The sequence below is a fragment of the Colius striatus genome, chromosome 1, assembly GCF_028858725.1.
Source record: "Colius striatus isolate bColStr4 chromosome 1, bColStr4.1.hap1, whole genome shotgun sequence".
NCBI lineage: Eukaryota > Metazoa > Chordata > Aves > Coliiformes > Coliidae > Colius > Colius striatus.
The window spans coordinates 200968809-200981734 of NC_084759.1; the positions used below are offsets into that span (position 1 = coordinate 200968809).

At 37.1% G+C, this 12926-nt stretch overlaps 1 protein-coding gene across 2 annotated transcripts in view; it reads left to right on the top strand.

The window, feature by feature from the left end:
* USP6NL (USP6 N-terminal like) overlaps window positions 1-12926 on the top strand; it is a 127520-nt gene that overhangs the window by 66675 nt on the left and 47919 nt on the right. The window lies entirely within an intron of this gene.

Below are 12926 nucleotides of genomic sequence, written 5' to 3' on the forward strand. Positions count from 1 at the left end.
CAGTGAAATGACCTTAGTGTCTTCCTAGGATAGCACAGAAAACCGAACTTGAAGAAATCTGAACAGCTAAAAGGCAGCCTCATTTCCTTAGGCCTCCACACCAGTATGGCCTGTTCAATACAATGCCATGTTCTGAACCTGTTTGTACTCAAACCTCTAAGTCATTGAAGGACATTTGTTCCTCAGAATATCACATTGGATCATTTCTTTGGCACCTGTGTGTTTTCAGTCCTTGATCACACAGTGACCAAGCCAAAAGCATTAAATAGAAAATACTCCTTTTTAGCTAGCTATTAGGATTTATATTATCTTGTGACTTATTAACTGTACTTGTGTGTGTATCCTCCCTCAGCACCTCATCTGTGTGTCTTTTGAATACCTCTAGGGATGACAACTCTACCGCCTCCATTGACAGCCTATTCTAATGCTTAATAACCCTCTCTGGGAAAAAGTTCTTCATAATGTCCAATCTAAACCTCTTCTGGTGCAACTTAAATCCATTTACTTGTGTCCTGTCATTCATCACTGGAGAGAGATCGATCCCCAGCTCTCTTCAACTCCCTTTCAGGAATCTGTAGAGAGTGATGGTATTTCCTCTCAGTCTCCTCAAGGCTAAACACCCTCAGCTGCTCCCCATCAGTCCTGTTCTCTAGACCCTTCACCAGCCTTGTTGCTTGTCTCTGGACACACTCCAGTACCTCAGAGTTCTTCTTGTAGTGAGGGGCCCAGAACTGAACACAGTATACTTCTCACTTGAGTCTGTTATTTATATATCTTTGTACATTGCCCAGCTTTGAGGGAGATCATAGAATCATATGTTCAGGGTTTTTTTTTAATAAGAAAAAACCCACAGTTGTGCTTTTTTTAAAGTAAGAAGAAAATAACATTGCCTTTTGGAATTCAGGACAGTACAGCTCAAGGCCAAATTTTAGTGCTCTACACTGGGAAACACAAATTGCAATTAATAAATGCTGACTAATATATTGTGGAAAGTGTTATAATTTGTTAAGACTTAATAGATACAAAGGAGAAATAACAGAAGAAACTGGAATTTACTTGCTGCAACTTTTCAAGAACTTTTCCCCCATCATTCCTTGATGACTGCCATCAACTGAAATGTCTTGTTAACTTTTGATAACGAGCTGTGAAAATCATAAACAGCCATGACATCATTAAAATAAATGCTGCGTTTTTTAAAGGACTTCTAATTCTTTTCAAGTGTAATTGTTATTAAACTCAGTGTTGACTTCTGTTAATAATTACTGTCTTGTAGCAATAACCAATATTTTCAGGTTTTGTGGGTTAACTTGGGAGATTCAGCATAAACGTGGTTTTCTTTTAGTACCTGTTTAATAAATGTAAACCGGGCATATATGTGCAATGTGGTGGATGCTCTCATGTTGGTGTAAGTGCCCAGGGATCAGCCTAGTGAGGTTGGGAAGTCTGGAGATTTATTCTGCTACGTTGGTTTTGATGGTTGTTTTCTTTTTCTAGTGAAGGAGAAGCTGTACAATATAAGTACTAATGGTAGAACATACACATGTGGAGAGGTTTTTTTCCTCCGCTGCATTCATGAAACTGTCTTAAAAATTTGGACTTGATTCTTGTATTACTCTTACAGTAGCAGTTTTATGGAATTGTACCAATTTACAGCAGCTGAGAATCTGACTCATACTCTTATTCTTTATCCCATGAGTCTATTAAAGAAGTGAACATGCTTTTGGAATGGTTTGCTGATGCCAGAGATTATTGCACTGCCAGAGGCACTTGTCAAATAGCAGAGTTCAGTATTTTTTAGGTGGTATTTTCTTTTTTTTTTTCCCCTAAAATGAAGACTTACCAACTCTTCTCCATCAAACTTTAGTCTTTAAAAGAATGTCTTGCATTTTTATTAGTTCTGTTATGCATTTTTCCAGCATGCTGCAAAAATGAGCTTTGGGATCAAAGAAACAGAGAGTTCAATCAAGAACTGGGCGATACTCCATTAAATGTCTCAAATGAAGCTATTGATTTTTTTTTTCAGTGTAATTGTTTTGCACCTAATTTTTTACTAGGGAGCCATATGATGAACAACAAGTTATCCTCTCATTTGGTTTCTTGGTAATCTATACATAGCTTTGCTGGAAAATAGTCCTTATATCTATAATATTCTTTGTACATTCCTTGAAATTTTCTGCAACGTACCTGTCAAACTCTGTTTCCAGGAACAAAAAGTGTTACATAGCTAACCCTGCTAGTTTGAATAGATACAGAGTGGAGGGTGTCCCCCCCGTAAGAGATGTAAGGGCTGTTCTCCAAGTATTGTGGACAGCAGAGAACAGTTAAGTTGCCAGAAGTTTTAGGTAACAGAAATTAATGAAAGAATCATGATGGCTGTAATTTGGAACTAATCCTAGTAGTATTAAAAAAGTAGGGATTTTTATATCATTTTAATTTCAGATTTTTTAATAGAAAAGTCTGCAGATCAGAGCTTAAGGGAAGAGCTCTAATTACTTATTTGTTACTGAAACTTAGCTCCATCACTTCAAAATTACACAGCAAGCAAAAATTCCTTTCAATTTATCAGAATCTGCATAACTGATTGATAGTAAACTTTGTAAAATCCATTCATTAATGTCCATCATGTATCCATCACTCCTGTGTTTTCAAGGAAGGCTTTTCAGAAGTAGCTCCCTGTGAAAGCATACAAAGAAAAACAAAAAAATGGTTTTGTCTAATGCTAGGAAGGAAGATGGACTTCAAAAAGCATTCTGAACCTCAATTACTAGCCCAAGAAAACTTTCTTTCCTTATATAAAAATATTCTCAGTGTAAATGGAAATAAACATCAAATAGAGCTGAAATTTGTCTTTTTTTTTTTTTTAAACAGCAGTTCCTCAGTAAGTTGATTAGCAATGAGTATTTCAGAGCAAAATCACTCCAGGGAAGAGCTGGTTACAGGGCAGCAATCATCACACAATACAAGGCTACAGTAGAGTTTTCCCAGTACACCTTGATAATGCCACTTGAAAAATTTTACTCAGTCAAAACAAGACGTATTCATAGCTTTAGTAAAAAAAGAGAATTAAGGGAAGCACAACTTTTCTTTGAGATCTGAATTAGTTATTTTTTTTTTAAATAAAGACTTTGGCAGCTGAAGGAGACTGAACTTGGCACACTTGTTTCCCAAGGCAGGGAAGAGTTAAGCCACTCTTCTAACAGGTAGGTGTGACCCTGTCTCAGAAAGCTGAGAAGGGGAGGAAAGTGGCAATAAGTCACTACTGAATGACCATGATAGATAGAATGCAGTAAGATTTGCATTTATAATAGAACTGTTAAGAATAAATATTTCATTACTCTTTTAGCACATCATCATATCACTTAATGTGTTTGGTAATACTGTGCCTAGAAAAGTGGAGAGTGACATGGAGAGTGACTGTGCCACTGGGAGCAATAACTTTGCAACTTGATAAGTTGAAATGAACTTCTGCTTACTGTGCAACTTTGAAGCAATAGGACTAAATTTCAGAGGCCAATGTAAGCAGGCAGTTTCATTTAAACATCACTGGCAGTGAAATAGCACTTTAAACTTGCTGTAGATTTTACTTAGTCATTATCCATTCTGACTCTTATTAGTTTACAGCTCTGCTTCCATGATGGACAGTGAACTTTGATCTTTACATTCCTATCCAAGTGGTGGTTGCATTCTGATCCTTTTCTTTGCATTGATGCTTTTCACTTCTTTCTAAATGTATGAGACATGTATGGCACTTTGCAGTAATTGTTTCCTTAAATCAATGCCTTATCTTGCAATAGCATGTGGTCAGAACTGTTGCTTTAGAATATGTTTTGGCTGCCATGAGGAACTACTCAATACTTTTGCTGTCCACTTTTCCTCACATTTGCTGTTAAAACAAGTCGTCTTTGCTAGTCTGATTGCAAAAGTGATGATTTATTAAAAAGCTGTTGCATTAAAATTGTCTAAACTAACTAGACCTAGCAGAATAAAGAGGAACTAGACTTTCTCTCCCAGGTGATCACTTGTGAGCTTCATACAGGATCTTACCATATTTACACACCACTTGTGTTCCTGTGGTAGAACCTCACCAGGGGAAGGAGGAAGCACCTCACTTCTGGTTTTAGCTCGGTCATTATCTGAGAGAGACCTGCTTTAGAACCTTATAAAGCTAAGGAGACTGAACTCAGACTCAACTTATTTTGTTCAGGGCTTTAAGTCTCTTTTGGTCTTATTTGAAAAGAAGCAGTCAACCACCTGTATTTCAAACAACAACTGAAGAACCTGTCTCCTGGGTTAGTGTTTATAGCCACCAAAGGAATGTTTTTGAGTATGTCTTACTCATGATGTGGTGGTGATATTTTTCCTACTCAGTTTTGGCTTCCATTGGGAAATAAGCAGCTTTGCCCATGTTCTGTGCTGTCATGCTTGCAATCTCTTTTTAATATCTGTGTGTCTGGAAGTGACCAATAAATTTTTCTGTGGCTTGGACTGCTGATTTCAGTTCCTAGACAAAAGTGTTTAAGGTTGTCTCTTTAATTTGACTTTGTTCCTCTTAATGAAAGTTGGGGTTTTCTTAATTTGAAAGCATTTTCACTTTGCAAATTGTTCTTTAAAAAAGTTGTCCTCTTGTAGTACCACAATGATCTAGCAAATGGTTCTTGTAATAGTCTCCCTTCATGCAGGCCCTTCCCAAGGAAGGGATGAATGTTCTGTTATTTACTATCATTTAAATGGTATGGATTTTTTTTCTTCTGAAAGCTGTCATAATTATACCCATTTCTTTAGCTTATTCATAGGACTGCAGTTGAAATTGAATTTTAAATCTGTTCTTTCAGCTGAGTTAGCCCAGGCTGTCACTTCAACAGTCCTCTGCAGATGCAGAAAGAAACAAGGTGAATGCAATCCTGCAGACTTGATTGCAAGCACAAAAATAAGTTGCAGGACAATTCTGCTGACTAAGGACAAATTGTGTGGGGGTTTTTTTTTTTGTTAACAATTGCTGTTCCTTGATTTGAAGAAAAGATCACCCACTGTGTACTAGGAATTCATGAACTACTTTTATGGAAAGAGCTATTAGGCAGCAGAATGAAGGAAAAAATGCTAATATGTGGTTTAATTTGTACAGCATACATCAAGTGACATGCATTGACTTCCAGTTCCTACTTGAGCTCCAAAATGTAAGGATTGAACATAATCATTATTATCACATTTATATTTTCTACTATATTTAGCACTGATAGAAGATTAAAGTAACTGAATATAGGGTATGTCCCGAGTGTGCTTTACTGCACTGATTAAAAGTGCTAAAGTTGATCTGGGATAATGGTTTTTAGAAGTGCAAAGATGCTGCTACTCTCAACCCAAGTGAAAGGTCACCAAAATGGAATTTTACACTCCAGAAGATTATTTAATAAAAGAAGCAAGTATAGGTACAGAAAGCATTGCACTTCAGCATATATATTGCAGAAACACTACCATTTCAATTAATTAACGTTCGAATATGCTTTGCATAGTGCACAAATTTTAATACAGGTGAAGCTGCCAACATGCAAGTCCTGGATTGCTATTAATATATAGTCTATTAATTTATAGTGTAAGTGATAACTAACCCTCAAGCAGTACTTAAAAGCTCTCTCTATATATATATATACAGATATGTATGCACTAAGGCAAAAGTACTTGGTATTTTAGACTTTTATATATGCAATGTAAATCAGAACAGATACATTCTTTTTCATTGGTCTTTTATCCTCTTGAGAGTTTTAAGGTAGCTTAGACTAATTTTCTTTTTTTTAAAAAAAAAATTAGGAATCTGATTCCAAGATTTTTTTAACCTCAGTGTTTGTTTATGTTCAATTAAAGTGCCATCAGAAATAGCTAGAAATGCTGCTGTGCTCAATTAAGCAGTTCATAGATTTTTCTCAAAGGCTTTCTGATTCCAAGCTGAGAAGACTTCAAAGTTTGCATATAGAACACGTCTTTTACTAAAGACACAAGAAAGCACATATTTTAGCATGTGACAGAGAAAATACAGTTCTCTTTCTTGCAATTAATTGATTGGTTTTTTTCTGTTGGCAATAAAAACTTTACAGTGTAGTTTTCCTCTCTCAAGCAGGCAAGTACTAAAAATTCTTCCCTTTGAGATTTAATTGAAGTTCATACATCTTTTGATTTCATTTTCTCTCTGAAGTGTGACTTACTTGGGAGTTTCTGGACAGGAGCTTCATGTTTGTGGTTCTGTGTTGTGCATATTGGCAGCAACACCAACAGAATCCACAAAGATGGTACCTGAAACCTAGTCACAAGATCACATATGATCCAATCTTTTGCCAGCATTAAATTCTTTCTTGCAGCAAATTTCCTTGTAATTATATTGTGGAATATCACATTGGCTTATCCCATATGTTAATTAATTGCTTTTGCTTGCTTATAATTTTTAACAAAACTTCAGAAAGCTGGTTTTTAATCTGCTGTAGTCACCACCCCCCTACTGTGCAGAGGTTATTTGGTGAATATTCAAAGTGGATAATTACAGTAGCAGAGCTCCAATTATTTTGATACACACACATGTTAAAAATTGTGAGTTGGATAAGTAAAACATGTAATGGAAACAAGTGATCTGTAGAATTTTATCAATGGATAATCCATCATTTAGTTTAAAAAACATCTTTATCCTTAACATTTTCAGAAATCTTTTCCACATATCACTGGTTTTGAAAATGACACTGTTGCCTTTAATTTCCAGTCAAACTTTTCAGTCATGGTTTCCACTATGAAAGCTGTCATTTGTGATTAGGATTTTTCTGAGGATTCTGTTTGCACTGAAGGATCTGAATTCAGCCCTAAGTTCTGCTTTAGAGTTGTGCTATAAAGAGCAGAGTAACTTAGTCATAGGTCTAAAAGGCATGACATTGAAATATTGTGTGATTTCTACATATATTAGTGGTTAATGAGTTTTTTTTTTTCAGTTGACTTCAGAAATAGTTTGCTCTGTAGCGCATCTTGTGACAGTGCTGACATAAAAATGATCATTGGTGCGGTGTGCCCTATGGATTACACAAATAGTTGGATTTCTCTTCCCTTCTATACGGGAATTGTGAAGCACAAAGATCGGTGTGTGTATATTATATGACATGAGGTATGGAAACAGTGTGTGTATACACATAAAACAAGGTGTTATTCTGTTGCAAAGCACTGTTGTAACTATCCCTGGTACTGCGTACAGCTTTGACAGTTTTATGTGCCCTATATTGGACACTGAAAGGGAGGCAGAGCCAAGAGAACACCTAGTCAATGTGTTTATTGATGTAGAATTGGTTTTCCAGTGTGAAGATACTGATTTGTTGGGGCTTTTTTTTTTTTGTCTAGTAAAGCTATAGACTCCTACAGCTCACTCCTAACAAATTACACAGCCTGCAAACTGTTCACACTTTTAGGAAGATTTACTTTTTCTTAATACACCTGAATACTGAAATATTGTGGTTTGTTACTCAACAGTCCGAGTTCTATATTGTACAGCAAAACAATTCTATTTGTACTAAAGCTTTGCTTGTTCAGATACCTGTTAACTGGACTCTTCCCTGCTTTCTCATGTCTTACCTGTGCGTGATCGCTCTCCATAAATTTATTTCACAACACTTTTGCTTTTGAGTTTTGTGCCTTACTAATGTTTTTGTGGATATTTCACTCACAAATTCCTTCATCATACAGGTCTGAAAATAACACAAATGACTTTTTTGTTTCATAATTGCTTCAAAATAATTCTCCTGGTTAGCAGCAGATCTGTTTTCCATGTTGATTTAAACACTTAATGTTACAACACAGTTGAAAAACTGAATGTAGAGCATCTGTTTCTTCATGATTGAGTCAATGAGACCATGAAGATACGTGCTCTGAAAGAAACTTTTCCCACTTTGGATTTAATATGTGACACTAAATATGATTTCAGAATACTTTTCAGTTAAAATATACGTGAAGTGAGGCAAGGTGATGCTGTTGCACTTCGTAGTACTTAGAAGAGGATGTGAGAGAATAGTTGAGAAATAGTTTAGGAAACTTTTGCTCAGGGACTGCACCACAGGCTTTACAGGATTTTTAATAGTCATTTTATAGTGAGTTCAGTAATGTAGGAATAGTGAATTTAATTGACTTTTTTGGTTAAAAAAAAGAAGACTTGCATGTATCACAGTCATTCCTGCAATGTCTTTCAGGGTAAAGGACCCCAAAGTTCATAGTGCACTACCTAATTCTCTCTGGGATAAAAAAAGACTATAGCAGGTAGAAAGTTTTTTAAGCAAGCAATGTGTTTTGAAATAGAAGTTATGGGAAATCGAAATACAACTTACAAAGACATTTTGAACGTAGCAGCCCTTTGGGCAAGTAAGCTTTGAGGTAAAGATTTTTAGTCTGTTATGGTCAATTTTTGCCACTTCTTTCCAACCAAAAAAGTGAGTGTCAGAGTTTATGCAGCTTTGGAACTGTGAAGAATTGAATTGATCCTGCGGAATTTACAGTTCTGGGGTTATCGACATACCAAGACTGCTGATTATTACATTAAATATCTTTCACCCTCAACTGAAGCTACAAATGGTAGAGGAGCCTTCACATTTTAAAAATTTATTTAAGTCAAGCTAGAAACAGGAAAATGCTGTGATTTCAGCCAGCAGGGAACGTATTTGGGATTTAAATACGAATGTAGGAAAAGAATATATCTGATGAGTGACAAAAATGAGAGAGTCTTTCCTTGTGTTTATACTGAACAAATAGATCAAAGTACTGTTTAAAGAAGGCTGATTTAAACAGCAGCAGTGGGTAGGAGGCTGTAAGCTTGTTAAGTCTGAGACTTTTCAATTTATTTAAACTACCACTGTTACATGAGGAAGCTAATTATAACACGTAGCTTAATGGTCAAAGCCATAGACCTGCACTTCTAATGCTGTGAAGTGTCAGATGTTTATGCATTTAAAATTAGTATTTATTTTAAATTACTTCAAACAGTTTATGAAAACCTATGTTAGCCATGATGGTGGATTTAAAGATGTAAATCCATTCATCATTTATAATCTAATTTTAAAAAGGCATTTTCAATCAAATCCTTGTATTTCCAAATGAAATCCTGTTTCTTTGAACTTACAGGTCTTGTAATCCTCACCAGAAGGTGGTAGTAGTACAGGCTGAAAGATAGAGAAGAGGAATCTGGGCCAGTGCTGCAAATCACCACCAGGACAATGGGTAGAGGTCCCAAGTTCCTGTCAAACCTTACAGTCTAGTGAAATGTCTTTGAGGAGCCTTCTAGGAGGAAACCCAGCATGCCTTCATGTGAACCTTGCTTCTTCTGGAGATAGGATTCAGTCCCAGCATTTTGCAGCTCCCACAGCCATAGACAATATCTTCAGACCTTCCTCTTACTGTTTTAACACCAGAGCTGCTTGGTGGTGGCAAGTAGAGCCCCTGAGCTGCTGTTGTAGGTTGCAGCATGGGAGGCTGTAGTCAGTCTTTGTGTGGGGCAGAGGCACATACCAGATGTAATGATTCTTGGTTCCTGTCTGATGATATGAGTGGTTTTTACTTAGTTTGGATCTTTATTTTATTATGGATTATAGAGTGATAAGATTTCCTTTGTGCTAGGTGAAACCTGATTTACATGAGTTCAGTTAAAAACTCTCTTTGACTCCTCTTTTGGATATCAAGTACTGTATGGTTCCAGGCCAATTAGGCTCATCACTACTGTTGTTCTCAGTACCTTACATGAATGTTACTTGAGATATTAAAGAAAAACAGTCATTTTAGGACAGAATGTGGCTATAGTATGTTAATAATGTTTACTACTTAACATTATTATTTGCTGAAGTACAGAGATAAAAACATTGAAAAATACAAGTTTAAGTAGTCTGGGGATGGTGGGAGAAGATTCAATTGAAAAGAAATAATGAAAGTATAACAATATTGGATTGGCTGGGCTGGGAAGGGAGGGGGAAAATTCATCTTTGTACAGAAAGAAGAAAAGAAGGTGCAGTGAAATTCTGTTGATTCATGGACATGAAATTATTTCATGTGATCTCAATCCTTTTCTAGGAAAAAAAAAATCTAGGGGCTGCTTCTCCATAGAAAACACATAGACTAAATGGGAATGTATTTATTTGAAATATCTTTAGAGGCTTGACAGAGTTTGTGTGCCCATTATGCCTGTCTCCCACAGTCCTTGCAATATAGATTTAAATATTATGTATGTGACTACATGGGTGTAGTTAGTGCAATCTACTTAATTGAGAGGAAGATCTCCAGGAACTTCAGTGTTCCAGACCAGTGAGTTACTGAGAAGCCTGGGGCAATTTGCGCAGCTTCTGTCCTGTTTTCCTGGTGCTTAGCTGTGAGCAGCATCTGGGGGAATAAAAACATGGCTTAATGTGCTCCTGTGGAATTTCAGTGCTTAAAATGAATGGGTTTGTGATATTAATGCACAACAGTGCAGCTAAAGAAATAACGAGGAATATGGTCATAAATTTACTGCTGGATTAATTTAGTGAGAGAGGAGGGTGTCTGCCTGCCAGGACAAGGGAGAGAGCCTTCTTTGATGCTCAGGAGATTCAGCCATGCCTCTTGTTAGCACATTCATGGTAACATGCAAATTTAGTAAAGAGCAATTCCTTAATAAGTCATACAATTCATTCTTACTTCATGATAAAATAAGACTTGATTCATCTTTGATGTGATTATCTTTCATGCCACGCTAGCAAATGTGCAGATAAGCTGTTAAGTGGTACCAGTTATGCAGAGGAGTTGCTGTGTGTAGTGTGAGTTCTGCAGGGATGTGGGGCAGTCAGATGAGTGACTTACACGCTGCTGGTGGCACTGGGGTGAGAAAGTTTCTTGTGTGCACAGCCAGATGCTGGTGTGATCTTGCAGGGCCACAAAGAGTGAGGCTGCTGTGGGATACTAATGCTTCTGGTGGAGGTACATGCTGCCTGCAGGTGTCACTAAGGAATTGAAGACTTTTAAAAAGATGTTTGAAAGGCTTAGCAATCTTTGAGCTTAAAATCAAACCCCCACCTCCACAGCAGATGATTACATCTAATTTTTTCACTTATGTTCGAATAAGCTTAATTTCTAAGTGATACTTGGCATAAAAAGTTTGTTATATGGGAATGTGCACAGTAGTGAAATCTTATAGCATTTACAACCTCAGGTAGCACTGAATACTGGCTGTTTCTAGTGAGTTAGATATTACTCAGTTGTCTTTTTATTTTGATGCTTTTTTCCAAGACAACTTTCAGATCTTTGGGAAGTGCTTCTAAACGGATGGATTATGCTTTTTGCAGTGCTGTTTAAAAGGAAGCGTCTTTTGTTTTTTAAACTAATTTCTAGGCTGTGTACTGGAAACTTTGTTTTGTGTGCATTGTCTCTGAAAAAGTGTTGATTAGAGCAAGCATTTGCTTTAGGTGAACGAACCCAAATGTATTTTTTTTAATTCATCTGAAATTTCTGATTATGAAACTACATCTTTCAAATGGAATGTGTTTTGCATCAGACTACTCTTCCATTGATGGTGGTGGCAGCTACTTCTGCAGCTGTCTTCCAGTGGTGGTTGTTTTTTGCCTTTGCGCCAATTTGTTGTAGATCTAAAATACTGGAGTTTAATGTCCTCATTAGAGAAAGCTACAATGATCAAAGATTCACAGAATCTTAAGGGTCAGAAGGGAACTCAAAAGATCATCTTATCCAGCCCCCCTGCCAGAGCAGGATCACCTAGAGTAAGTCATGCAGGAACTTGTCCAGGTGGGTTTTTAATGTCTCCAAAGAAGGAGACTCCACAATCCATCTGGGCAGCCTGTTCCAGTGCTTCCTCACCCTCACAGGGAAGAAATTTTTACTTATATTTCATTGGAACCTCTTATGTTCCAGCTCGTACCCGTTGTTGCCCCATGTCACTGGATGTCACTGAGAAGAGCCTGACTCCATCCTCCTGACCCGCTCCATTCTCCTGTCCCACTCCATCCACCCGCCCTTTACATACTTGTAAACTTTAAGATTACCCCTCCGTCTCCTCCAAACTAAAGAGCTCCACCTCCCTCAGCCTTTCATCATAAGGGAGATATTCCACGCCCTTCATCATCTCAATGACCCTGTGCTGAACTCTTTCCAACAGCTCCCTGCCCTTCTTGAACTGAGAGGCCCAGAACTGGACACAATATTCCAGATGTGGTCTCACAAGGGCAGAGTAGAGGGGGAGGAGAACCTCTCTTCATCTACTACCCACATCCCTTCTAATACACCCCAGAATGCTGTTGATAGGAATTTGGTTTTATAGGTTTTCACGTGATGCCTGTTTTTTAGTTCCTTTTAAACAGGGTTTTGATGGGCATGTTGTTTCTCTGATCTGTAGTGCAGAAGGCTGCAGCCTTGCTGCTTACGGATGACTGCTGTATTTTCAGCAGCTGCAGATGGTGCAGGCAAAAGAAGGCAGACTTATTTAGCATCAAAGTGGTCCAGTTACTTTAGATAAGAAAAACAAGTTTCTTTTATAATCAGAACAGAAGTTAGAGCCCTTGGAATGAGACTAAAATAATTTAAAGACTGAAAAATGTATCTATTCAAAGGCTACTTTTCAGACTATCAATTCATAACCTTCCTTTTTAGAGCTAGGCTGTAAAGTGAAAGGACTATATCTTTTAAAGTTAATTAGATATCCAGTAATAAAGCTGATTTTTGTTAGGGTTTTTTTTCCTCCTGTCTTCTCCTTGTGAATAAAAGTGACTTTTGCAGAGTTTTGAGAAAATGAAAATTAACTCTCTTCAGTGCAGCAAAGTCTCTGTGCCTTTCACAGTGCACAGTAATAAAGGAGGGAAACCTTTTCTACGGGTATTTCAGGTAACAGTAGTATGGTCTAATAACAAAAACTTCACTTCGGTTTCAATTCAATGTTAGGGCAC